Raw genomic sequence first — 23,870 nt, 5'->3', positions numbered from 1 at the left:
TTAAGACTGGAAATGGGAATTCGACAAAAGAAATGACAAGTTTCTGCCTCTGGCAGCAACTGTGGGGATATGGAGAAAAGAGAACTGATTTAGGGGTTCCTGGGTGGCTCAGTGGGTTAAAGCCTCTGCCTTCGGCTCGGGTCATGATCGCAGGGTCCTGGGATCGAGCCCCGCATCCGTCTCTCTGCTCAGCGGGGAGCCTGCTTCCTCCTCAAGAGAGGGGGCACCTGGGTGGCTTAGTGGGTTAAGCCTCTGCCTTCAGCTCAGGTCATGATCTCAGGGTCCTGGGATCGAGTCCCATATCCATCTCTCTGCTCAGTGGGGAGCCTGCTTCCCCCCCTTTCTCTGCCTGCCTCACAGCCTACTTGTGATCTGTCTGTCAAATAAATAAATAAAATCTTTAAAAATAAATAAATAAATAATTTTAAAAAGACAGAACTGGTTTAATATTTATTCAGAAGATGAAATTGGCAGAACTTGCTGATCGATGGAATGTTGGGTGTAAAAAAGATGGAGTCGGCAATGGCCTCCCTGGTGTTCTGTTTGGGTTTTTTGTTTTGTTTTCCTTTTGGTTCTTGAGGTCGTCCACAAACTATTTGGGAATGGATCAAGGGCTGAATCCTGGAGAACTTCCACATTGAAGGAGCGGGAGAAGAAACCCAGCTAGGAAAGGATTCAGAGAATAAAATAGTTGAGTGACGGGAAAACCAGAACCACACTTGGGGAGCATCAAGCAGAGGGCCCTGGGACCCAGCCAGAGCCAGTGTTGCCAGGCAGGACTCGCTGAGGGGCGGCCCCAGGGAAGAAAGGATGCTAGGAGGTTTGGAGACCCAGGTGGGAGGGTGCGGTGCACACTAGGACCAAAGAGCTTCATGTTGGGAGACTTGGCCAAGTCTTGGTGTCCCCAAGAACAGTTGCATCAGGGCAGTTCATTCATTTGGTTAGTTCACTAGGGTGACCTGGTTTGCCCAGGGCTGTTCCAGTTTTAACACTAAACACCTAACATCCCCAAAACCCTTCTGTCCCGGGAAAACCAGGATGGTGGGCCACCCTAGTTAAGAAACATTTCCTATGCATCTGCCGCATGCCTCATACTGCATTGGATGGTATAGAGGTTACTAATCCTGGGAGCAGGTGTTTCCTTGTCCCAAGCCTGGAGGGGAAATAATGGTTTAGAAGTGCTTAAAATCAGGGGCATCTGGGTGGCTCAGTCAGTTAACTATTGGACTCTTGTTTCCGCTCAGGTCATGATCTCAGGCTTGAGAGATTGAGCCCTGCACTGGGCTCCGCACTGGGTGTGCAGCGTGCTTGAGATTCTCTCTCTCTCCCTCTGCCTGGCCTCCCCTACCTCCTCGCCCCCTCCCCCGCTTGCCTGCATGCTCGCACACATGCATACTCTCTCAGTCTCTCAAAAACAGAAGAAGAAGTACTTAAAATCTGTCCAAGGGGGCGCCTGGGTGGCTCAGTGGGTTAAGCCTCTGCCTTCAGCTCAGGTCATGATCTCAGGGTTCGGGGATTGAGTCCCACATTGGGCTCTCTGCTCAGCGGGGAGCCTGCTTCCCCCTCTTTCTCTCTCTCTCTGCCTGCCTGTCTGCCTACTTGTGATCTCCAGTTTGTGAACTGCACAAAAACCTTTGGGGGGGGGATGCGGAAATACAGCATGCTCTCTGCAGTCCAAACCATATGCCTTGTCAGGACTTCACCTTTCTCTCTCCCACAAAGATACTGCTCAGGTCCTAAGCACTGTGCCTGCTCACGGGGGCTACTTTTTCTGATTTGAAAATAGGTGCTCTATAGGCCAGAGAAGAACCTGGCCATTGACACGCATTACTTCAACTATGTTTGCCAATAGCCAATTCGAAGTGATGATACCATCTAATTAACTAGAATCTTTCAGGACAATGTGAAATCTGCTGGACATTAAGAGAGATTGAAAGGAAACTGGTCATTTTTTTCAGAAGCAGCATCACAGAGGATTTGAAACAAGGGGGAAACTGCCACAGGTTGTGAGTTAAAGGGAGACAGTCATAAGAAGCACAGGAAGGGAATGGGTGATCTGGGGAGGTTTCCAGGCCAGAACAGACTACATATATGGATATACCTATCCTCACCCATTGCCCCTAAGCAGCAAGGCCTCATCCCCTCTGTGATAGGAAGGGGCACTGTAGCTAGGTTGAGATCTGTTCCCCAAGCCCACCTCTGCCTGCCCCATGTTCTGTAAGATTCTGAAGTAATCACCAGGACACCCTGCAGTAAAGACCTGCTTGAACATTCATTGGGAACCCATGCACTTCGCTTTGAAGAAAGCTGAGCTCTGAGAAGAGCAGTGATGTCCTCACTGTGGCTGACTGTGCGTCTAGCAGCAGATTCCCACAGGCAACGGACCGCCTGGAAGAAGAGCAAGACCCATCTTCACCTCAGTCTGCCCAGAGACCAGTCAGACGCCCATCCGGTAGAAGGGGACGGGAAAAAAAGGAGCCTCCTTCTAGTGACACTGCCGTTCCTTAATGTGTACAACCCCAAAGCCTTTCTTTTTTTTAATTTCAAGATTTTATTTATTTATTTGAGACGGAGAGAGAGAGAGAGCATGAGCGGGGGGAAGGGGCAGAGGGAAATGGGGAGGCAGACTCCCTGCTGAGCAGGGAGCTGGATACAGGGCTCCATCCCAGGACCCCGGGATCATGATCTGAGCTGAAGGCAGACGCTTCACCGACTGAGCCACCCAGGCGCCCCACCCCACAGCCGTTCTATAGCCACAATTCATTGGATCCTCCCAACGATGTCCTCCTGATAAGCCCATTTTACAGATTTGGAAAATGAGGCTCAGAGAGGTGAGAGTCTTGCTCAGAGGCCAGACTCCCTACTTTTGACTGTGCTTTGTCATTCAGGGTAGTGATTTTCCATTCCCACTCCTTCTGTGTCAGAAATGCTGAGAATCTTAAAGCTAGGTTCTAATCTAGACTCTCCCTTGCAGAGGTCTCAGGGACTGCCACTTAACCCTGCGGCACTGTTTACTCTGTAAATAAAAAGGAATAACAATTATCTTCCCCATGATGTCACTGTGGAATAGCCAATAAAAAATGATTAAAAAGCAATTGCCAACAATTGAAATCAAATACATAAGAAAGTAAATAGCTGTGTTCTACTAACTTCCATGGGAATTTAGATATAATTAAAAAAAAAAAACCAATCTCTGGATATCTGTGCAAGTTAGAGGGAGGCATTAGTGAGACAGAAAGAAAAGTGGATTTTCCTGATGGTTTTATTAATAAGAAAAAGAGATGTGTATTATTTGTCAAAAAAATGAGATTTTCAGGAGCATATGGCAAATTAATCATTAAGACTCTCTTATGGCTCAGACCCACTTAATATGTTCTCTGTGGTGTGTGTACAACAAACTTGCAAAATTACATTATGGTGGCTATTAAATGATTCATCAGGGTCACTTCCCCAGTAGATTTAGAATCTGGTGCTTATTCATGCTTCCCCCTCAGTAAGCTTTATTATCTTAATTGTGTTTGCCAGTGGCTAATTAAAGGTGATGGTACAAGCTAATTGCTAAAATTTTTCAGAACCACGCGAAGTATTTATTTTGAGAGGAGAGGGAAATTACAGTTCCGTCTTTGGCAGCAGAAGGGATGCACTGTGATTTTAACAAACGGTGTGGTTGCTGTTCCTTAAGCGTCCAGCATCGGTTTCATGTGCAAAGTGATTGGCTGACAGCATGGACTGGAGCCGAGAGCTATTATCACTCCTCCTCTCCAGGAACATTCAGGATATAGCTAGGCTCAGGATAGCTTGACATTCTCATTGCCTGGGTTTGGTCCATGAGGACTTTTTCTCTCTCATAACCCTTAACATAGTAAGAGGGGACAATGATGGGTTTGGCAAATTGAACTAGGCTCATGGGGAATGTCACAGGCAGGGTAGACCAGAGAGATGAGCTCCAGGTGATAAGAAAAAGTACAATCTGGAGGTAAGGGCATACTTCAAAGAGGAGAGGAAAGTTCTTTGGCAGCAGGACGCAAAGACAAGAGAGCCAGGAAAGGCAATGCATAGAAATTCAGGTTGGCAGCCCTGAGAAATCCGGCACCAAAAATCAAGTCTCCCCCTAGAATGGGGGTTGGGATTGAGACTGGTCCCTGAGGAGGAAGGGAGTAGAAGGCGGTGGAAGAGGAGAATGAAGGCTGGATCTCAGACACAGAGTCCCCTAGCAGCAAGAGGGCTAATGTCGAATGCTACAGGATGGGAGCAGGATATCTCATTCTTGATCCACATAGCTACTCCCACAGCAACCTTCACTGTCATGACATTTTGGTGGGTTGAACCACAGCCAATGCTCTCAGCATCATTTCCCACTCTTAGTACGCCTTCCCTTCAGAAGAGGCTGGAAATCAACACTTCAACTCCAGGGCTCGCTTGCAGTTAGGTTAGGTTCTCAGTTAGGTTCTGCCAATTAGACGCCCACAGCCAGGTGTGAGTGGGGGAAGTGAAGTAAAGACCATTTTCCTGCTGTATTTACTCTTTCTCCAGACAAGAAAGATCATGAACGTAGAGGACTGGGGAAGCCAGGAGAACGTACCTCTCACTTCTCCACTGCAAAGTCTGGGGATGACCTAGCTCCCTGTTACTGGGCTCTGCAACCCACCTTCACATCACACCGGGAGGCCAGGCTTCCCACAGGCTGAGAATGATCTCCTTTGATTGATTCATTGATATAGACAGATTTTATTTATTTTAGAGAGCAAGTGCACGTGCATGAACAGATAGAGGGGCACAGAAGAGGGAGAGAAAACCTCAAGCAGACTCCCCACTGAGCTTGGGGCCTTCCAGTGCCTCCATCTCACGACTCCAAGATCACAACCTGAGCCAACACCAAGACTCCATGCTCAATCAACCACACCATCCAGGTGGGCCATATCTCATTTTATTAAATTCTCACAGTGAAGCAGGTCTTATCATTAGCCCCATTTCATATCTGAGGATATTGTAGCTTAAAGAGATTATGTCATGGGGGCCCCTGGGTGGTTCAGTGGGTTAAAGCCTCTGCCTTCGGCTCAGGTCCTGATCCCAGAGTCCTGGGATCCAGCCCCACATCGGGCTCTCTGCTCGGCAGGGAGCCTGCTTCGCCCCCTCTCTCTCTGCCTGCCTCTCTGCCTACTTGTGATCTCTGTTTGTCAAATAAATAAATAAAATCTTAAAAAAAAGAGAGAGATATGTCATGTCCCCAAAGTATATGCACAATAAACCAGGCAGCAGAACCTACCCGTTATTACCCATGTAGCGTGGAACATGGTAAAAAATTATTTGTTGTTTATCTGAAATTCAGATTTACCTGGGGGTCCCATGTTTATTGGTCAAATCTAACAAGTCTAACAACAATGAACAAACCCGTACTAAAGAGCATGTAGCATGGGTAATAACGGGTAGGTTCTGCTGCCTGGCTTATTGTGCATGTACTACGTGTCACATGCCAAGCTGAGACCTACACGTCGGTTATTTCACACGCTCCCCACTATAAAGGCAATGCTAGCACAAGGAATTCAGTAGGGGCAGGCTTGGCTTAGAAGGATCTCAGAAAAGCTTCCTTGTTGGCTTTCTTTTGGATGCTGTTGTCCCATCTATAATAATTAAGATTGCCAGATAAAATAGAGAACACCCAGTTAAATTTGAAATTCAGATAAATGATGAATAATTTCTTTAGTGTAAGTGTGCCCCAGGCAATATTTGAACACACTTAGACTAAAAAATTATTTGTTGTTTATCTGAAATTCAGATTTACCTGGGGGTCCCATGTTTATTTGTCAAATCTAACAAGTCTAACAACAATGAACAAACCCATACTAAAGAGACAGGGAGAATGTTGTCGAAAGCTACGGTGTAAGAAGAATTTCTAAGCGTTTTCTAAGATGCAGAGCCAGCCATTCTTAGGAGAAAGATAATAATGGAAACAATAGTTATTTTGTTGAATACCTTTCTCCTTGGCAGGCCCTTACTTTCATGAAATAACTCACTCTGACCTCACAACAAGCCAGTGGCACAGGCTTCCCATCTGATAGACAACCAGGACAGACAGAAACTTGCTCAGTGGGATTCTAGCCATCATGGTCAGTTTCCAATACCACAAGTTAAACCACCATCCATTGTCATAGACAGCAAGGCTCAGTTTGCCAAATCATACAGAGAGTATTTGATTTAGGGCTACATAAACATCCTAGATTTCCTCTTCATTTGTTTGTTTCCAATTACCACCAACTTAGGTTCCGTTTTCCTCCCTAAAAGATACCATACCTGTTCTCCTCTGGTCTGATAGCAATCTAACCAGAGTTTGTTTGTTTTGTTTTTTAAGATTTTTATTTACTTATTATTTTTTTTTTTTTTTAGAGAGAATGAGTGGGAAGGAGGGACACAGGGAAAAGGAGAAGCAGAATCCTGGCTGAGCAGGGAGCCCAACGTGGGACTCGATCCCAGGATGCTGGGATTGTGACCTGAGCCAAAGGCAGATGCTCAGCTGACTGAACCACCCAGGTGCCCCAGCGTTTGTATTTTTAAAATACAATTTTCTTATTTAAAAAGTATTGCAGGAGCGCCTGGGTGGCTCAGTAATTTAAGCTTACAACTCTTGATTTCAGCTCAGGTCATGATCTGAAGCTTCTAACTTTTGATTTCAGCTCAGACCAAGAGATAGAGCTCCACCATGGGCTCACACTCAGAACGGAGTCTGCTTAAGATTCTGTCACTACCTGTCCCTCTGTCCCTCCCCCTGCCTGGTCTGGTATGCGTGCACATCTTTTTCTCTCTCAAAAAAATAATTAATTAATTAATTAATTAATTAAAAGTACCACATGTTAACCTTTTAAAATTTTGGAATACAAAAGATTACCGAAAATTACAGAAAGTATAAAGAAATTTAAAATCACTTTAATTTCTGTTTTTTTAACATGCTGTATAGTCTTCAAGTCCTCCTGTAGCTGCGTGTGTTTTCTTCTCACTTGCTCTCTAGGCAACATCTGAATCATACCATACACACCAGTGGTGGCTTCCGTTACCGATATATCGTGTACATCCTTCTTCTCCACAAGCGGTCTTTGAGAATGCTATGGGCTGAATCCTATCCTCCCAACATCCATATGTTGAAGCCTTAAACCCCCAGTGTGACTGGGTTTGGAGTAAGGCAGTAATTAGGGCTAAATATGATCATAAAGGGAGACCCTAGTCCAATGGGGTTAGTGTCCTTATAAGAGACATGGGAGAGCTGGCTCGTGCTCTCTGCTTCATACGGACATGGCAAGAAGGCAGCTAGCTACAACTGAGGAAGAGAGCCCTCCCCAGAAATCAATCCTGCTAGGTCTTCCTAGATCTGGGACTTCCAGCCTCTAGGACCACTGAAGAAGAAAATGAATTTCTATTGTCTAAGCCACCCAATCTGTGGTATTTCAGTAGGGCAGCCCAAGGTGACAAACATAGGGAACATGAGTGTTTAGAACTAGAATACTCCATCTGATGCATACACCAAAATTTGCTCAACAGATTCCCCATTGCTAACTCTGTAATTTGCTTCCAAGCCTGCACTTTCAGGATGAACACCTCCTATCCAAAACCTTTCCAGACTTGTTTAACCTGGGGACAGATATCGAGAGGCAGAATCACTGGTAGGTATAGTCCACTGTCCTAATTTGCCCTGGACCATCCTGGGTTTTGCAATGAAAACCTCAAATCCCGGGAAGGCCTCAGTCCCGGTAAACCGAGACAGTTGGTCACAGTATGACTGGGTCATAGGTAATACGTGTTCCACTGCTTTCCTACACATGCTGCTGGACCATCCACCAGACGTGCACTAATTTCCACACCCAGCACACCAGCGCTTTCCCTTCTGAAGTACAGTACCTTATCTGTCATTGACATCCACATGCCTCAGCATAGATACTGACAAATACGAGGTGTAAATTAAAAGTACTCTATACCCTAGAAACCGTTAATTAATATGTGAAGTACCCTAATCAAGAATCCAGATTCCAGAGGTGTCTGGTTAGCATTTGAAAGACCCTAATCAGGAGCCCCCGCTCCAACTCCAGCTACAAGCACCGTGACAAGTGCTTGCTTTAAATACCACTATCTGAAGCAGCATATTGAGCTTGTTAATTAGCACGAGGGATATTAGAAATAATGTTTCAGTGGCAAAATGTGAGCTATTCAAGAAGCATTCTGCCTTGCATTAACGGAATATTTTGAAAAATCTGGTCTCAAAACCCTGCAACCTAACACCTTTGGAGTGAGGCTTTCTATAAAGAACCCCATTTGATCCCATTATCCCTATATTTATCAAATTACAGAGATGTGGAATTGGGGGGGGAGGACATTCCGGGATCATCACAATGACTATAGAATAGTAGTTGTGGGGAGGATTGCTAAGAGAACCTGAGTCCCAGATTGCAAGATATCCTACAATACCCAGGGAAGTCCAGCACTCAAAATGCCAGGGATGCTGGAAAAGTCTAGCCAATGATCAGAACCTTGCAGCATTTTTGCCCCAAAGCAAGCCTTTCAGGTTGTAGAACCCCAAGGCCAGAGGGACCACACTTCAGTGGGCTCATCAAACAGACTGACTGATCTTTGTATCCATTTTCTGTAATTGTTTTGATTGTTTATTTTGTTGTTGTGTCTTAATTTAGCTCAAGACTTGCTTGCTTCATAACACATCAGCCAGAAGCAAGGTTTTGGGCAAGGAGACCTACCGCCCTCACACACCTCTAATCATTGGAAACCAGGAGCATTCAACAAAAAGAAGCAAAATCATTGTGAACAGGCCAATGAGCCTAGGTCAGCTCACAACAATGGATATCTTTAATGTTTGCTTTATTATGTCAAGATCCCTTTCAGTGCTTGCTATTAAATACCAAGAAAAATTAAAAGCAAAGAAAATAAAGCTGGTAAGTTCCTCTGTTTGATTTAAAACAAAGCATAAGTCAAAATTCTCTGATGCTACTGTTTGCTGAAAACTATGCCAGATGAAAGTGAACACATGTAAATGTGCATTCTTCTTGGTTAATCCAGTTATGATGTGTCCATTTTATTTAAGTAATGGACCAGCTTTTCAAAAAATTTTTCTTATTTATTCGTTTGAGAGAGAGCATGTGTGAGCAGGAGCGTGAGCGTGAGCAGAGGGGAGGAGTCAGAGGGAGAGGGAGAAGCAGACTCCCCGCTGAACAGAGCTCCATCGCAGGACCCCAGGATCATGACCTGAGACAAATGCAGACACTGAGCTGAAAGCAGACACTTAACCTACTGAGTCACCCAGATGCCCCATTGTGATGAACCAGCTTTAAACTTGATCCTCCAATAGGGAGGCTGAAACTCAGGAGCAACACCATTACTGAAAGGAAAAAGGTCCCCCCGCCCCACCAAAGAGAGGTCTCCCCATAGCCATCTGGACTGTCAAAGAGAGCCAACAGAGGCTTGTGTGGTAGAGGGCATGTTCTCCACAATAGCAGATCTCAAACTCGACTGAGCATCAGAATCCCATGGAGGAATTAAAAGACATCACTGGGCCCTGCTCTCAAAATTCTGGTTCATGAGGATTGGCATGAGGTCTGAGAACCTGCATTTCTAAAGCTCCACGGTGCTGTGGATGCTTCTGGTCCTGCGACTACATTTTAGGAACCACTGCCCTGGTTCTCAACCTTGGCTTCTCACTAAAATCACCTGGTGAGCTTTTAAAACAATCAAGACTCAGGCCACATCCCAGAATGATTGTGCCAGAATCTCTGGGATGGGGCTCAGGCCCCAGAATTTTTTTGATACTCCTTAGAATATTCCAAAGTAAAGCCAACGTTGAGAACCATGCTTCCAGAAAGAGACCAGAGTCAAGCTGTATCAGGCTTGGAGTTCCCACACTGGATAATAATAGCAGTAACAATAACAAAAATGTAGTTTATTAAGTCTGACTGTACGCCAGTTTCTGTTCTAGACCTCCTACATGGAACCATGAGTTAATCTGCACAAAAACCTATGAAATTAGTATTTTTGACCTTTTTATTTTAAACAGATGAAACCCAGGCTCAGAGAGGTCAAGTGGCTGGCCAAGATCACTTAGGAAACAAGTGCTGAATTCGAACCCAAGAGGATGTGACTCCAAAGTCTGTTTCTTAACAACCCTGTGATGGTCCCTCCTGTCACCCCTTCAAAGGGGTAGGGAAGAGCCAGAGCTACATGAAGTATTTAAAGTGGGCGGGTAGGGGGCACCTGGGTGGCTCAGTGGGTTAAAGCCTCTGCCTTTGGCTCAGGTCATGATCCCAAGGTCCTGGGATTGAGCTCTCTGCTCAGCAGGGAGCCTGCTTCCCTTCCTCTCTCTCTGCCTGCCTCTCTACCTACTTGTGATCTCTGTCCATCAAATAAATAAAAAAATATCAAAAATAAAATAAAATAAGGGGGGGGGGAGCAAACAAGAGGAGGCTGGGGCAGTTTTGGACGTGGTGTTGGTGCCCAGGGTGCTACATTTAACCATCCTTGTGTAGACTGCATAGACAGAGGGGGTCCATTTGAAGGGCCCAGGTACAAGGCATGTAAAGGGAGAAGGACTGGAGATGGGGATCTTTATGCTTCCTACCCCACGTTCCAGGTCATGTGGAGACATCTACTCTAACGGAGGTCTGGGATGAGAGCATAATGAGGAACTGGCTTAGGGAGAAGAGAGTTGGCACTGGGACACTGGCAAGATCTCCCAGCATCTAGAGTCTGGGAGCCTGCAGGGAGCTAAGTCAGCCCCTGCCAACCACAGGAGATATCCCTCAAATCATACACATGGGAGCAAGCTACTTTTCTCTTGAGGTTCTTCCTTTCCTGAAGCCTACAGTCATCCATACTTAGCCCATACAACAGACCCACACAGGCTGCATATTAGAGCCACTAGAAAATACTTCAGGTGCTAGTGTTCAGGCTCTCACCCCTTAACTCTGACTGCACTGGTCTGCGGTTAGATCAAAGCATCTTTTTTTTTTAATGCTCCCCAGGTAATTCTCATGGACAGCCATTTAAAGAGAGCCATAATTTACTTGACATCACCACAGACAATGTGATGTTATGACATCTTTGGATTAAGACAACAGTTCTTGACCTGGGCTTCAGGCTGAAGTCACCTGGGGGAAATTTTAAAAAACACCACTGCCCAGATGCCACCTCCAGAGAGTCTGATATATTTGGTCTGCAGGAGGAGCAGCAGCACAGATGGCTTAAAAAGTTCCTTCAGGTGACTCCAGTAGACGGTCAAGAATGAGAGCTACTGGATCAAGTTCTAGCCCAGAAATTGATAGTATCTTGAAGTATACAAAACTCAGGGGTGGCCAAATGGCATTCTAACCTAGATACTCATTCTTCAAGATCTTCTAGATACTCATTCTTCAAGTGGGAGGTACTCCATGTTCTACATCCAATCTCAATCAAAAACAAGTTCTTTGAAAATTAGCATACTGGGGTGGTTGGGTTATGGACATTGGGGAAGGTATGTGCTATGGTGAGTGCTATGAAGTGTGTAAACCTGGCGATTCACAGACCTATACTGATGGGGCTAATAATACATCATATGTTAATTTTAAAAAATTTTTTAAAGAAAATTAGCATATTGGACATCAAAGTAAGTTTTTTTTAAAAAGATTTATTTATTTGACAGAGAGAGATCACGAGTAAGCAGAGAGGCAGACAGAGAGAGAGGAGGAAGCAGGCTCCCCGCTGAGCAGAGAGCCTGATGTGGGGCTCGATCCCAGGACCCCAAGATCATGACCCAAGCTGAAGGCAGAGGCTTAACCCACTGAGCCACCCAGGTGCCCCCAAAATAAGTTTTTAATTGGACTATTTCCTTACACCCACACGAAAATGGACTCAAAATGGATGAAGGACCTCAATGTGAGAAAGTAATCCGTCAAAATCCTTGAGGAGAACACAGGCAGCAACCTCTTCCACCTCAGCCACAGCAACTTCTTCCTAGGAACATCACCAAAGGCAAGAGAAGCAAGGGCAAAAATGACTTTATCAAGATCAAAAGCTTTTGCACAGCAAAGGAAACAGTCAACAAAACCAAAAGACAACCAAGAGAATGGGCAAAGATATTTACAAATGACATACCTGATAAAGGGCTAGATCCAAAATCTCTAAAGAAGATTATCAAACAAACAAACAAAAAAGATTATCAAACTTATCAAACTCAACACCCAAAGAACAAATAATCCAATCAAGAAATGGGCAGAGGACATGAACAGACATTTCTGCAAAGATATCCAAATGGCCAAAAGACACACGAAAAAGTGCTCCACATCACTCGGCATCAGGGAAATACAAATCAAAACCACAATGAGATATCACATCACACCAGTCAGAATGGCTAAAATTAACAAGTCAGGAAATGACAGATGCTGGGGAGGATGTGGAGAAAGGGGAACCCTCCTACACTGTTGGTGGGAATGCAAGCTGGTGCAACCACTCTGGAAAACAGCATGGAGGTTCCTCAAAAAGTTGAAAATAGAGCTACCTTACAACTCAACAATTGTACTACTGGCTATTTACCCTATAGATATAAACGTAGTGATCCGAAGGGGCATGTGCACCCAAATGTTTACAGCAGCAATGTCCACAATAGCCAAACTATGGAAAGAACCTAGATGTCCATTACTGGATAAAGAAGATGTCGTATATATATACAATGGAATACTATGCAGCCATCAAAAGAAATGAAATCTTGCCATTTGCAATGACATAGATGGAACTAGAGGGTATTATGCTTAGCAAAATAAGTCAATCGGAGAAAGACAACTATCATATTATCTCCCTGACATGAGGAAGTGGAGATGCAACATGGGGAGTTTGAGGGGTAGGAAAAGAATAAATGAAAGAAGATGGGATCAGGAGGGAGAAAAACCATAAGAGACTCTTAATGTCGTAAAACAGACTGAGGGTTGCTGGGGGGAGGTGGGGTTTGGAGAGGGGGAGGGGGTTATGGACATTGGGGAAGGTATGTGCTATAGTGAGTGCTGTGAAGTGTGTAAACCTGGCGATTCACAGACCTGTACCCCTGGGGCTAAATATACATTATATGTTTATAAAAAAAAAATTTTTTTTAAATAAGTTTTTATTAAATAGCATGATGAATGCTACAAACAGGCTCTCACTGTGGAAATTACAGTGATATTATACATATATATAAATGGGCTAATAATATTTTAGAGATACTTCCTACCTTTGCAGGAGGAGGGTGTGAGAATCCAGTGAGTCCTATACCCTTTAACCTTTGGGATATCTTATTAGGGATTTACACTAGGTATATACCACCCTAAACTATATACCTAAGTAGTCCCATGTTTAGCAATGAAGTCTCAAAGATTCTGCCTAAGGCCAGCTCTGTGGGTGACAGGAGAATTTCCTTTACTTCAAATGAACCTTTGATGCAAAGTATAGATGAGCACCTAATAGGAAGTATGATTTTTGTGTGTGATGGCTTGCTAAGAAGCATTTATTTAGTAAATGTTTATAGACCTATCAGGATTTGCATATGTCCAAACTCATCAAATTGTATATGTGAAATATGTGGTTTTTTGTATATCAATTATAACTCAATAAAGCTATAAAAAGTTACCTTATAAAGACCCTCCCATCCACTTTTTTTAAAAGTAATTTTTTAAAATCTTTTTTTAAGGGGGGAGGGGCAGAGGAGGGGGAGAGAGAATCTTAAGCAGGCTCCATGCTCAATGTGGAGCCCGACCCAGGGCTCAATCCTAGAACCCTGAGATCATGACCTGAGCTGAAATCAAGAGTCAGACACTCAACCAACTGAGCCACCCAGGCACCCCCCAAAATTAATTCATTTATTAAAATTGCTATATCTGAAAAAAAAAAAAACAAACAGACTTGTTAAGTGAGGTTGTAGGAGTATTTAACTGTCACCTACCTACACCAAAGCATGATGGCTGTCAGCTCAGAGCTGGCCTGCTTCTAACAGGAAACCGTGTTTTTCTGTGGAACGCAAGGCCACTCTGACTGTGATGAGCAAGACAAAGGCAGGGCCGTTCTGGAATGTGTCTGAACGCAGACAAAGACAGGAGCACTGTCCAAACCACAAAAATGGCCAAACATTCCCTTTGCACTGCTGATGTGAGTGACTGGGGCTTCCTCATCCATTGCAGCTTTAGTCCCACCTCTCAGATAAAACTTATTAAGCGACCTAATCACAAACTAGTCTCCTCTTCCTGACAGCACACAAACCGGAACGAAACCATGCATCCTTGAACTCTTGCCCAAATCACCTAACACAAGCCTAGATTCCAGAACGACCCCCTCCACAACTCCCTCACTGAGATGCTCTAAGTGTCTCCATTTTGTTTTGTCTCCCTTGTTGCAATGAACCAGTTGCATTAGTTTTCTATTACATGTTATTGTGTAACATGTTGCCATAAATTTAGAGGCTTAAAGACAGTAGAAATGTATTATTTCAGAGGTTCTCTGGGACAAGAGTCTGGGCATAGGCTAGCTGGGTCTTCTAAGTCTCTCACAAGACTAAATCCCTCTCAGCTGGGGCTGTGTTCTCCTCAGCAAGTTGGGGTCCTTCTAAGCTCACCCAGGTTGTCAACAGAATTTGGTTCCTTGTAGTGGTAGGACTGAAGTTCCATTTTCTTTTTCTTTTTTTTTTTTTTTTAAGATTTTATTTATTTCTTTGAGAGAGAATGAGTGAGAGAGAGCATGAGCGAGAAGAAGGTCAGAGGGAGAAGCAGACTCCCTGAGGAACTGGGAGCCCAATGCGGGACTCGATCCTCGAAGTCCGGGATCATGACCTGAGCTGAAGGCAGTCGCTCAACCAACTGAGCTACCCAGGCGCCCTGATGTTCCATTTTCTTATTGGCTTTTATCGGTTAGCTGTTGACCAGGGGCCATTTTCAGCTCTGAGAGGCCATTTTCACATCTTAGCCACATGGGCCCCTTCCATAGTCAGTTCACAACATGGTTGGGTTTTTTCCCAGCCCAATTGGATCATCTCCCCAATGTTTCACTTTCTTTCAGGGGCTCACTTGATTAGGTCAGGCCCACCCAGGATAATCTGCCTTTTGACTGATTAGTAACTTAATTGTGGGAGTGACATTCCAACATTTTCATTGGTCTCACTTAGACTGGGGTTCACAGGTATAAGGCTTGTCCACCAGGGGGCAGAAATCTTGGGGGAGCATCTGCCTACTACATCAAGAAACCTAACTTCAACTACAAATGTGTTCCTGGTGATCTTTGGCTGAAAGACACCAACACTTTCCAGCTATCATTTTCTACTAAAATGAGTCTAAGACATGTCCATGATCAGACTGCATCCAATCAATTCTTAATGACAGGATGGGATACCAAGGGGCAGACTTCCCAGGAGACTTTACTGAGCCCCATCCAAATCATCTGGGTGAATCACAACCCTTTTTCATTGGCAAAGACACTGTAAGCTTCTCCACCAAAACGCAGGTAGAGCTGATACCCAGAGGAGTAAAAAGAAGTCTATTTGTTCAATGATCTATTTGCCAAATTTGAAATGCTTGTGAAATGATCTATTCCCCAATTGTACCAACTTTACCCATTTATTAAAATGGATCCTGAAGAATATTCTTGAGTATATTCAATAAATAATAATACACGCACCCCCTTTTATGTGGGGAATATGTTCCAAGACCCCTAGTGGATAGCTGAAACCACAGGTAGTACCAAACCCTTTGTATGCTGTTTTTTCCTATACGTACCTACCTATGATAAATTAGGCACAATAAGAGACTAACAACAATGACATAATAAAAGAGAGCACTTCTAACAATGTATTACAATAAGAGTTACATAAATGTAGTCTCTCAAAATACCTTATTTACCCTACTCACCCTTCTTCTTGTCATGATGTGAAATGATAAAATGCTTACTTGATGAGATAAAGTGAGGTGAATGGCGTAGGCATTGTGCCTAGCATCAGGCTACTACTGACCTTCTGACAATATGTCAGAAGGAACATCCTCTGCTTTCAAATCACAATTGACCTCAAGTACCTGACACCCCCGAAAGCAAAACCATGGGTACAGGGGGACCACCATAAATTCTGTTAGATATAGGAATGATTAGCAATGCTTCCCTTCTGTTAGGAGGAAACAATACTTGCTTAGTGAGCAAATAAATGGTATATCCATGATCTATAATTTTTAGTACCTCCTACCCTAGAAGTCCAATTTAAATTATCCCTGTGGAAGAAAACACCAGAATGGTTGGGCACCTGGAATTCACATCCAGTTGAAATATCTCTATGAACGACAACAGGCTGATTAACCTCTAAAGAGGTATCCTCACAACCCCCATTATATTTTAGTTTAGTGAGTCCTCCAATTATCTTCTTTTACTCAATATCAGGATTAGTCATGTATTCATTTGTTGATTAAATCTATCCTGAGCACCAACTATATGTTAGGTGCTTGATATGGAGATACAGCTGCAGACCACAGAATTGTCCTCCTTCACGGAGTTTCCAATGTAGCAGAGACACAGATCTTCAACAAATATTCAGCAGCAACAATAACAAAAATCCAAAAATTAACACACAACTACAAATTCTGATGACTACTGGGAAAGAGAAGTATAAGAGAAAAATAAGACCATGTGGTTGTGATATAGTAAATATGCAGTGAAAATCAAGTTTGGACATGTTCTGCTTTGTCTTATCTCCTCTACAAAGATTGATTAGAGAGAGATGCCCAAGAAAAGGAAATCACTATCTCAAAGAATATTCATTGCAGCATCATTTGCCAAGACATAGAAATAACCTAAGTGTCCATCAATAGATATATGAATAAAGAAAATGTGGTACACAGACACACACACTAGAATATTGTTCAGCCATAAAAAAGGACATCATGAGAAACAAAGGGAAAAAAAAGGACATCATGCCATTTGTGACAATATGAATGGAATGAAAATGAGGGCATCATTCTAAGTAAAGTAAGTTAGGGACAGACAAATATTATATGACCTCACTTACATGTAGAATTTTAAAGTGCTGAACTCATGGAAACAAAATAGACTGGTGGTGGTTGCCAGGGGTTGCGGGGGTCAATAAGGAGAGATGTTGGTCAGAGAGCACAAGCTTCCAGTTACAAGACGAATAAGTTCTGGGAATATAATGCACAGCCTGGTGACTATAGTTAACAACACTGTATTATATATTTGAAAATAGCTAAAAGAAGAGATTTTAAATGCTCTCACCACACACACACACACACACACACACACACACACACAGTATAATTATGTGAAGTGATGGATGTGTTAAGTAAACTTACTGTGGTAATTATTTTGCAATATTCACATGCATCACATTATTACATTATATACCTTCCACATAATACAATCTAATATGTCGATTATATCCCAAGAAAGCTAGGGGAAAAAGCAAAAGACATCCACTCTGGGAAATGTGAAGGACAATTAGGAATGTACCTACCTGTCCAAGGAATAAGAGATCAACTTCCTCAAGTTTATTTCAGGAATAGAACAGGTCAACTGTGTGACCATGACCTTCCACTCACCTCATTTCAACTGGAAAAACTAGAACACCCACTCCTCAACTCAAAGGTCTCCACTCCTGATATTACTTGCTCCATCAATCTTTGTTGTCAAGTCAGCTAAATAAGAAGTGCTTATCCCACTAATGGATTAAAAATTTAAAGACACCTATTCTGAATATATTTAATGCCCATTAAAATTGTGTGTGAAAACCAGGAATATCTCATGTTTAAATATTTACCAAACACAGATAAGTCTTAGGTCTTAAATAGAATGGTATAATTTAGTTCAGTTTCATTCATTCTAAAATAAGGATTTTCCACTGTAATTATCCAGGTAAAGTCAGTTATTCTTAAAACTCTTCCTGGATTCCCCCAGGCACAGTTATTAATAGCTACGTCCTTCCTTATTTTCCCACAAGACTTCCATTATAACTAATTTTTGCACTGTACCATAAATATCTTGAAGTCTTTGAAATTACTTTTCTGGCTCTCTTACTCAACTGAGGCCCTTGAGAAGAAAAACATGGTTTTATTCATCTGTGCACTTTGGTCCCTAGCAGAGGGCCAGGTTCATAGTAATAAACCTCAATACAAGTTTGAGTAAATAAACAAAAGGTATTGTTTAAATCTCATCTTATTATAACCAACGCAATAGGATGACACTTGACTCTTGACTTGGGCTCCATGTGAGGAGATAGCCATGCAAAGATCTGGTCAGGAACAGCATTCCAGAGAGAACTGCTGGTGCCAAGGGGTGGGGAAGAAAGAACACATAGAAAGAAGCTACTGGGTAGAATGAAAGATAGCAGAGAACATGAGGTTAGAGCAGAGAAGTAAAGAAAGACAGAATGAAGGGGCCATTTGCAGGTGAGGATAAGAAATTTGCATTCTATACTATGTATTACAGAATTCATTTGCAGCAGGATTACATCCTACAACTTGAATTATTCAAACATCACTCTGACTATTGCTTGGAGAACAGAGTATAGAGGTGTGTGCTTGGGAGCAGGGAAACCCTAGAGCCTAGTGCAGTAGTTTAGGCAAGAGACAATGGTGGCCAGTTCTGGGGCAGCAGCCACGGAGGTAGATGGAAGGTAGACAGATGTGAGATACTTTTGGATGTAAAGGCAACAGAACTTGGTAAGTGGATGTGGGCAGGACAGCTATTTAACTCGTAAGTCCTTGGAGAATCTTCCCAGTGGCCAAAATAGGAAAATATTTCTATACCGGTTGGTAAACAGTCACAGCAGAGAGCTCCCAAGTGGTGCCCCCAACCCAACACCCCAATACACCCAGACTTCCTCTAGAACCAAGAGCATGGTAGGGACCCCACTAGATAACTCTATAGTCTGAATTTGTTCTTATTGGTTCGTCCCATGCTGTACTGTTTGCTAAAGATCACAATGGGATTTAAATTTTTTTTAATTTAAATTCAATTTAATTAACATAGGCTGTATTATTAGTTTCAGGGGTAGAATTTAGTGATTCATCAGTTGCATGCAACACCCAGTACTCATTCCATCAAGTGCCCTCCTTAATGCCCATCACCCAGCTACCCCATCCCCCCACCCACTGCCCCTCCAGCAACCCTCAGTTCGTTTCCTATAATTAAGAGTCTCTTCTAGTTTGCCTCCCTCTCTGTTTTCATCTTATTTTAGTTTCCCTTCCCTTATGTTCATCTGTTTTGTTTCTTAAATTCTGCGTATGAGTGAAATCATATGGTATCTATCTTTCTCTGACTAACTTATTTCACTTAGCATAATACCCTCTAGTTCCATCCACATCATTGTAAATGGCAAGATTTCATTCTTTTTGATGGCTGAGTAATATTCATATATATATATATATATATATATATATATATATATATATATATCTCACCTCTTTTTTATCCATTCATCTGTCGGTGGACATCTGGGCTCTTTCCATAGTTTGGCTATTGTGGACATTGTGGCTATAAACATTGGGGTGTATGTGTCCCTTTGAAACAAACACTATGTTTGTATCCTTTGGATAAATACCCAGTAGTTCAATTGGTGGGTCATAGGGTAGCTCTATTTTTAACTTTTTGAGGAACCTCATACTGTTTTCCAGAGTGACCGCACTAGTTTGCATTCCCACCAACAATGTAAGAGGGTTCCCCTTTCTCTGCATCCTCACCAACAACTGTCATTTCCTGACTTGTTAATTTTAGCCATTCTGATGGGTGTGAGGTGGTATCTCATTGTGGCTTTGATTTGTATTTCCTTGATGCCAAGTAAAGATCACCATGGGATTTAAAGGGCAGGGAAAATAGAGGAATTGAGTGCTCCTAGGCTTTTGGCTTGAGCTGTTGGATGGATGCCTTGTCGTTTACTGACATGAAGGAACCCGGAAGGAATAAGTCTGATGGGAGGAAATGATTCTGTTAAATTCAATACTTACTAAAATCTAGGTGGTCAGGACCAATAAACTAAGTAAAGGTACACAGTCACTACCCATGCCAGCAAAGTTCAAAGCAACAAAACTCTAGAATGATGGAACTTGGAAATAACCCTGAGGACCATAATTGTGAATTAATGTGAATAAATCTATAAATAAATCTATAATGTTTGGGATTTGATTGATTCCATGAAGGCATCCAATTGCTTTATAAATCCAGGCTCTTATGACGCATTTGGCTGGCTAAAAGTAGGCTGAATAATGGCCACCCTAAGATACAAGATCCCAGTCCTGGTACCTGTAAATATTATCTTTTTCTGAAAAAGGTAATAAAAAAGGTAATCACATCTTCAGATGTGATTAGGTTAAGATTCTTGTGATGGGTATATTACCTTGCATTATCCAGCTAATCATAAATGCAATCACACGTGTTATGAACTGAATTGTGTACCCCTGAAATTCAGACACTGAAGCTGTAATCCCCAGTGGGACCGTACTGAAAGATAGGGCTTGTAAGAAGTAACTAAGGTTACGGGCGCCTGGGTGGCTCAGTGGGTTAAGGCCTCTGCCTTCGGTTTGGGTTGTGATCTCAGGGTCCAGGGATCGAGCCCCACATCGGGCTCTCTGCTCAGCGGGGAGCCTGCTCACCCCCCCCCCCACCTGCCTCTCTGCCTACTTGTGATCTCTATCAGATAGATAAATAAAATCTTAAAAAAAAAGAAGTAATTAAGGTTAAATGAGGTCATGCGCGTGGGGTCCCAATGTGAGAGGACTAGTGGCTTGCTTTCCTTCTCTCTCTCTGTCTCTCCCTGCACCTCTCCCCCACACACCCCATGTGAGGACCCAGGGACAAGGCAGCTGTCTGCCAGCCAGGAAGGGAATTCTAACCTGAAATCAAATCAGCCAATACCTTCATCTTCACTTTCCCAGCCTCCATAATTGTGAGGAATATCCTTTCTGTTGTTTAAGCCGCCCACTCTATGGTATTTTGTGAGGGCAGCCCAGCCAGCTAACATATATTGTACTCATATAAGAGGGATGCAGAAGGAAATTAGAAACAGAAGTAAGAGGTTCATCTAAAGGCAGAGAGCGGAGCAATGCGGCCAAAAACAAGGAATGCCAGCAGTCACCAGGCATCAGGAGAGGCAGGGAGCATGCTCTTCCCGAGGACCTTCAAAAGGAGTCCAGGCCCACGGAGGCTTTGATTTTGATGGAGCTTTAGAGATCTCAGACTTCTGGCCGCCAGAACTGTGAGAGAATATTTCTGCTGTTTATAATAACATCCTGGTACTTTGTTGCAAAGGTCATAGGAAACTAATATGCCCACCAAGGTGGTTGGGAGGAAAACGGGTGTTCTCATCCTCTTAAAAATGAAAACCCAGCCCAGAGGGATGCCTGGGTGGCTCAGTTGGTTAAGCAACTGCCTTTGGCTCAGATCATGTTCCCGGAGTCCTGGGATCGAGTCCCACATCGGGCTCCCAGCTCCATGGAGAGTCTGCCTCTCCCTCTGACCTCCTCCCCTCTCATTCTCTCTCTCTCTCAAATAAATAAATAAAATCTTAAAAAAAAAAAAATGAAAACCCAGAGACAGGAATGTTTACAACATTTTGCCAAACCCTTCCGACTTCTAAGGCATGCTCTCATTCTAAGACATGCTCCACGCCTGCTTTTCCAGCTAGAGTAGACCGATGGCTTCCAGCAGTCCTCTTTCAGAGGCTCTGTCCTATGTGAGAAGAGAGAGGTGGCAAATACTCTCTCCTTGACCAAATCTTAGCCAGGCTCCTCAGGGCCCTTCTCTTGACTGGACCTTCACCTTGACCAAATCTTAGCCAGGCTCCTCAGGGCCCTTCTCTTGACTGGACCTTCATCTTGGCCACCATCCTGTCCTCAGCCTGCCTAGCCCGGTTTTATCATGAGTCCTGCTGTTAATCTAGTGAGAATCGCCCCTCCCCCCAACCCTTGATACCTGATCAAATTCCTCATTCCCCACCTTTGATGCCTCAGTCCTTGACCTTCCTTTAGCAAAAATCCTGTTGGGTTAGTTTGGTAAGAATTCCCCTACCCTTGATGTCTGTCCTTCGTAATTTCTTATCCCCTGACCCCTTCATTCTGTTCCTTGGCTCTAAATCCCTTCGTCCTTGCTGTAGTCAGAGTTCAGCTTGATCTCCCTCCTCTATTGCAATAGAGCTGACCCTTACCATAATAGTCTGGAAAAAAGTCTTCCTTACCATTTTTGCGAGTGTCAAAATAATTTTTTCTCTAACAGAGATAGCATTGCTGGTGTATCAACTACCGACTTCCAGAAGTTAGGAGTTTTAAATGGCCCTCGCTTTCAAACTGCAAGGTTGCAGCTTCTGTTGAAAATGTTGCACAGGCTTAGGAAAAAAAGAAATATTCCTATTCTCTTTGGAGATGCTTGTCTTTGAGTTGAAACCCCTCAACCTTTTGTATTATGGAGGAAACTAAGAGGACTAGTCCTCCTGTTTTGTCTTTAACCTTCCTACCTTCCTTCTTTCCACTCATTCATTCATTCAGGAAATATTTACTTAGCCTGACTATGCACAAGGCTACATGCTCTGTGCCATAGAGTTACAAACACGTAGACACTGCAGTCACCACCCTCAATGGAGAAAGAAAACCATGGTAGGACTCAAAGCCCCTACCATGTATCTGGCAGCATGCTGGACCTTTTCACATGTTTTATCACATTTAATCCATCCCTAGGACCAGACAGATAGTAATTCTTTTTCTTTTTTTTTTTTCCCTAACAGATGATAAAACTGATTCTTTAACCCACTGAGCCACCCAGGCACCTGATGATAAAACTGATTCTTAAAGAAACTTAGCAACTTACTCAAGACAACACAACTATTGAACGTTAGAGGTAGGTCTCAAAACCAGATGGTAGACATCAAAATCTGTGACCTTTTTTTCTCGCTGTGATATACAACAATTAAGACATGCACACAAATAACTATGGTAAAAAGTAAGTGGGTAAATGCTCTTGGAGATCAAAGAATTAAAAATAGAAAGGAAAAGAAATATTGTGCCTGGTACATGCTAGACACTTGCCTTTGCATATCCACATACATAATCTTTTCATTGTATTATGGCAACAATTCTTAACACAAGATCTACCCTCTAAATAAATCTTTAAATGCACAGTACGGTATTGTTGACTAGAGGCACAACGTTGTACATCAGATCTCTAGAACTTGTCCATCTTTCATAACTAAACTTTTTACCCATTGAACATTAACTCCCCATTTCCCCCTCCCCTCAGCCTTTGGCAATCACTCTCTGCTTTTATGCATAATCTTATTCAGTCCTTTCGACAACCCTGTGATGAGAGACAACCCACTCTCAGCAAGAGAGTGAAAAAGTCTTCAAGGAAAGGTAATGCCAGCTCTGTACACTGAAGGATGACAGCCGAGCATGGGGAACCAGAGAGAAGACACACTCTAAGGGAGGAAACTGGATACTCTACAAAAAGGGAGGATGTGATCACAAAGCAGCTGGTGGTGAAACTGGCTGAGCAGAAAGAACACAAAAGAACAAAAGGTAGAGGGCCTGCAAGGACATGCTCAAGTCCTGGCCTTTATTCAGTGACCCAAGGGAGCTCTTGACAAGGAGGCCAGAACCCACCTTTGGTAAGCATGTGGTGTGAGGGGTGAATTGGAAAGGATAGCAGGAGGAGCATCTGGGTGGCTCAGGGGGTTAAGGCCTCTGCCTTCAGCTCAGGTCATGATCCCGGGGTCCTGGGATCGAGCCCTGCATCGGGCTCTCTCTCTGCTCGGCGGGGAGCCTGCTTCCCTTCCTCTCTCTCTGCCTACTTGTGATCTCTGTCTGTCAAATAAATAAATAAAATCTTTAAAAAAAGAAAAAAGAAAAATATGG

General features: G+C 43.3%; 1 long non-coding RNA gene across 1 annotated transcript in view; it reads right to left on the bottom strand.

Moving 5' to 3' along the window:
* Positions 1-419: 419 nt before the first annotated feature.
* LOC123952950 overlaps positions 420-23,870 on the bottom strand; it is a 75,147-nt gene continuing 51,696 nt past the window's right edge. The window contains exon 4 of the long non-coding RNA XR_006820785.1: positions 420-663. This is a non-coding gene — a long non-coding RNA (uncharacterized LOC123952950). The remainder of the gene's footprint in view (positions 664-23,870) is intronic.

The sequence above is a fragment of the Meles meles genome, chromosome 11, assembly GCF_922984935.1.
Source record: "Meles meles chromosome 11, mMelMel3.1 paternal haplotype, whole genome shotgun sequence".
NCBI lineage: Eukaryota > Metazoa > Chordata > Mammalia > Carnivora > Mustelidae > Meles > Meles meles.
Note: the sequence above shows the minus strand (reverse complement) of the source record. Positions and strands in the feature narration are given on the sequence as shown.